This window comes from Leptonychotes weddellii, chromosome 10, assembly GCF_054177405.1.
Source record: "Leptonychotes weddellii isolate Sample4059 chromosome 10, ASM5417740v2, whole genome shotgun sequence".
Taxonomy (NCBI): Eukaryota; Metazoa; Chordata; class Mammalia; order Carnivora; family Phocidae; genus Leptonychotes; species Leptonychotes weddellii.
The window spans coordinates 106,221,679-106,226,635 of NC_138378.1; the positions used below are offsets into that span (position 1 = coordinate 106,221,679).

The 4,957-nt window shown below is 42.4% G+C and overlaps 1 long non-coding RNA gene across 1 annotated transcript in view; it reads right to left on the reverse strand.

Moving 5' to 3' along the window:
- Positions 1–431: 431 nt before the first annotated feature.
- Positions 432–4,957, reverse strand: part of LOC145723674 (uncharacterized) — a 43,424-nt gene continuing 38,898 nt past the window's right edge. The window contains exon 3 of the long non-coding RNA XR_014148924.1: positions 432–3,870. This is a non-coding gene — a long non-coding RNA (uncharacterized LOC145723674). The remainder of the gene's footprint in view (positions 3,871–4,957) is intronic.

Consider the following 4,957-nt stretch of genomic DNA (forward strand, 5'->3'; position numbering starts at 1 on the left):
TGAAGGAGTTTGTATATTCTGGATAGGTGTCCTTTGTTAGATATTTGTATACAAATATCTTTTCCTGGTCTGTATCCTACCTTTTCACTCTAATGATATCTTTTTGATGAAAAGTTCTTAATTTTAATTAGGTCCCACCTATCAGTATTCTATTTTGTATTTCGTGCTTTTTGCAACCTGGTTTAAGAAATCATTGCCTAGGGTTGCCTGGGTGGTTTAGTTGGTTAAGTGTCTGCCTTTGGCTCAGGTCATGATTCCAGGGTCCTGAGATCCAGGCCTGTGTCAGGTCCCTGCTCAGTGGGGAGTCTGCTTCTCTCTCACCCTCTGCCCCTCCCCCCTACTTGTACTCTCTCACTTGGTCTCTCTCTCAAATAAATAAAAATAAAATCTTTTCAAAAATAGTGTTTAAAAAAAAAGAAATCATTGCCTACCTGAAAGTCATGAAAATAATCTCTCACATTCTTTTTAAGATTTATTGTTTTAATTTTTCCCTTTAATTCTAAGATCCATCTCAAATTAATATTGGTGTATAGAGTGAGGTAGGGGTTCAAGGTTAACTTTTTTCCTATATGGGTAGCTAATTTACCCAGCACGATTATTTCAAATAACATCTTTCCCCCGTGAAATACACTTATCACAAATCAGGGAACTGTATATGTGTGGGTCTGTTCTGGATTTCTGTTCCTTCATGTTTGTCTCTCGTAGTATCTATACCACATTGTCTTAATCATTGTAGACAATCATTTATAAGAAATCTAATGCCTAAAAGTGTAAGTCCTCCATCTTTATTCTTCTTCTTCAAGATGGCCACTTTCAAGATTATTCTAGGTCCTTAGAATTTCCAGATAAATCTTAGAATAAACTTGTTAGTTTAAGTTAGTATACTTCTAAAAACCAGATATTATTAGTCAAATCTTTGTTTAATTCGTCCTCGTATATGCTTTATAATTTCGTAGACAAAATATAGCATAAAATTGATTTTCAAAATTGATTAGAAAGATTAGGAAAGGGGTGCCTGGGTGGTTCAGTCAGTTAAGCATCTGCCTTCAGCTCAGGTCGTGATCCCAGAGTCCTACGATCGAGCCCCGCATTGGGCTCCCTGCTCAATGGAGAGCCTGCTTCTCCCTCTGCCTGCCGCGCCCCCCTGCTTGTGCTCTCTCTCTCTCTGTCAAATAAATAAATAAAATCTTTTTTAAAAAATTAGGAAAGAAGAAAGAAAAGGTATTTACCATCATAGAACTGAGGGCCACAATAGGAGTAACAAAGAAATAGTGAACACTTGAAAACCTGCAAAGAACAGAAGAAAAGTTTGAGGGGAAAAAAGCAAAGCAAGATGAAAACAAACATTTTGAACTGTCAACAAGAATATGTCTCAGTAAAGTCACCAGACTTCGGTGACAAAGAAAAGAATATTTTGAATATTTACGCAAAATTATCAACTCAGCTATAAAGGGAAAAGTTTCAGATGGGCTCTAGACTTCTCCATCGTAACATTCAACAACAACAACAAAAAACAGTGAGGCAATCCTTAGAAAGAAGAGTGTGATCCAAGAATTTCATACGCAGCCTAACTATCATCATTTAAATATAAATGCAACAGGAATATTGTCAAAAAAGCCAAAAGTCAGGGAATACAGTTCCTTTCTGGAAGAAAGTTCTGCAGGAAAGGCTAAAGCCAATCAAGAAAGAATGGAGAATTTGGAGAGGTGCGTTTCTTAGATACGAGCAAACACAAAGGACAAGGAAGGCTGCTGCCCCAGCAACTTGTTTCGAACTCCGGACAACAGTGGAGAGTGCAGCTCGTCAGAGGGATCACCAAGGGAGGAAGACCATGGCATGGAAGATGGAGCAAACTGCCTGGACAGGGCTACACTGGAGAAGTAACCAGTAGGAACCACAGAGAAGGTAAATGGCAGGAAGTACCATCAGGCCACACCTCGCTGAGACAAGCAGATCACAAGTCACAGACCCCAGACTTAGCTGTGAAAACCATGAGACAGAGAGCACCCAGGCACCCTCGAGATCAGCAAATACCAGACAGCGCATCCGCAGCACAAAGCCAGGGAGTCCCTTCCCCAACACCAAAGGGGAGAAACACTAGCTCCCCTCCATCTATAAATCCAGATCCAGCTTAGGAACAGCAAGAGGCCACAGAGCACTTTTATCCAGGAAGAATAAACATGAATGTATATTAAGTGTTCAGTGTGTGCTGACTACGGTTATAAGCCCTTTACATGTTTTAATTCATTTGATCTTCACAACTCTAAAGGATAAATAGTATTACTCCCATTTTAGAGATGCAGAAACTGAGACACAGAGAGGTTAAGTAGCATGCTTCAGGCCACACAGCAAATAAGTGGTCTAGCTGAAACATAAATAGAGAGGGTAAGGTTCCAGAGCGCATGCTCAAACAATTATGCAAATGGATTATTATTTTTTTAATATCTTTATTTACTTTTTTAAAGTAAGCTCTATGCCCAATGTGGAGCTTGAACTCAGAACCCCAAGATCAAGAGTTGCATGCTCTACCGACTGAGCCAGCCAGGTGCCCCTATAAATGGATTATTTAAATCACTCAACAAGGGTAAACCTGAATCTTTACAAATATGGAACTGGTAAAGTAGATTATGTTACACCCACTCAAGGAAATTTAATGTGAGTGAATTTTGTACTATGTGCACATGTTACCTAATCAAAGGCATGTGTCTTCAATAAATAGATATAAAGAAAGCTGAGGGGCCTCCCAGGGACATGGGATGATAAAGGCCATCTCGCCAATCTGAGTGAGGCTCTCTGACAGAGGGAAAGTTTTACTGGAGATAATGCTCTAAAAAAAAAAAGCAATATCCTTCAAAGGAAAAAGAGAAAACAAACACGACAGGATGTTTAATAGGGAGGTTTGACGGATCCACCAAGTTCGATAGATTTTAGATTCCAAAGTGTGGTGTGAGGCCATATGGAATTTTCAAAGTAGATGCCAAGAACAGGTTAGACAACTGACCCACATTAAAGGCCTAACATGTTGGGAGAGGAGAGAGGGAGGATTTTGTGAGGAAGATTTCTCTGGAAGGAGCTGGGCAACCTGCTTAAAGGTGGAGGAGCTTCAGCCAGACCCCCTGGAAATTGGCTTTGTACTCCTTGCAGGGTCAGTTCTGGGGGCCATGACTGAGAACGTTAAAGGAGTCAGGTCACAGAGAAGAGGGAAATAAGGTCCTCCCCCACCCCAAGAGCACCAGCAGATCCCCTCCTGTTGTCACTTTGTTGCGAGGTCATTTTAAATAGATCCTGCCGGTGAGGGCAGCTGGTTAGGGTGAGGGACACAGGTAAAAAGAACAGTGGCGGGGGCAGACCCCTAGAGGGGTCTGTACCTACAGCCGGCCAATGGAAAGGGCACTGCTCAGGTCAAAGGGTTTGTCAGTCAAGGCCCAGGAGCAGAATGGATAAAGGGCCTTGGAAATTGCCCAGGAGAGTGTTTCAAACATTGCCAGGCCCAGAGAGGGGAAGCCCCGCAGGACTAGCGAGTCAGCACATTCATGCGAGCACCTCTCTCCTTCCTATCACCCCCACTCCTGGCTCCCAGCTCCCGGCAGGGCTCCTCACAGACAACAGACAACATCTAGCTGTGGGAAGGCAGTAAACAAAGAGAAGCAGTTTCCCCCTCCCACCTCTCGTGGATCACAGACTCGAGTCTCCAGCCAAAGGAGGGGAGAAGCTGTAATTACGAGGTTGAGGCTGTATGCGTGACTTAAAGCCACCATAAGGATGCTTATTACCTGAAAGTGATGAGAAATGAAGGACGTGCTTGAGTCTTCGCCCGGAGGGGGAAAACAGGAAGACACATAAAGAAAGTTGCTTCCACTGTTTGATGAGCTAGTTGCACAAAAAAGATTAGTTAACAAGGGTAAAAGTGTGTGAGTTTTTTTCATCATTTTTCATTCTAATTAGGAATAATTAGGTCTTATCATGAATGATTATTTTTTTTAAGATTTTATTTATTTATTTGGGAGAGAGAGAGATAGAGCATGTCCAGGGGCGAGGAGGCACTGAGTAGGGACCCAGACGCCGGACTTGATCCCACGACCCTAAGATCATGACCTGAGCCAAAGGCTGTCAGACACTTAACCAACTGAGCCATCCAGGCGCCCCATCATGAATGATTAGAAAGGTCTATTAATATATGTCAAATGTAGATGTTGATCAAGATATGTGCAGACATCAAGAGAAGGAATAAAAAGTCTCCACACACTGTTTTATTGTTACATTGGGATGCATTCCATGAAAAGGAAAGGAAAAGGTGGACACATTGCAATGGAAAAGGACCGTCTACTCTCCCGTCCACCCCACTCTGTACTTATACGTTCCTAGTATGCGGCGCCCAGCTAATCTGTGGCTACTCTGAGTCAAGGCTTACAGTTCGGCTGCTTCATTTGTTCTTCACCTTGACCTGCTACATGACTTGAAAATTCTTGTGCTTGGTCCTTCAAAGGCTAAGGGAAAGCACAGTGGCAGAGTTCCACTTAACAGTGACATCCCACCTTGTGTGAAAACATGTAGATGTTTATCAATTACCTTAGAATGTTCTAGTGTAGTTTGTCACACGTATACAGCATTCATGTGGTGGTGGATCGTCTTCATAACTGGTAACTTTTTAAAAGATGAAGGAATACAGTTCTACCTTCTAAAAAAAAAAAGAATTGGGGCGGGGTGGCTCAGTCGTTAAGCGTCTGCCTTCGGCTCAGGTCATGATCCCAGGGTCCTGGGATCGAGCCCCGCGTCGGGCTCCCTGCTCGGCGGGAAGCCTGCTTCTCCCTCTCCCACTCTCCCTGTTTGTGTTCCCTCTCTCTCTATCTCTCTCTCTCTGTGTCAAATAAATAAATAAATAAATAATCTTTAAAAAGAATTTTAAAAAGAATAAAAAGGCTCCAAATGTATGACTTGTTTCAATTTTCCACACTTG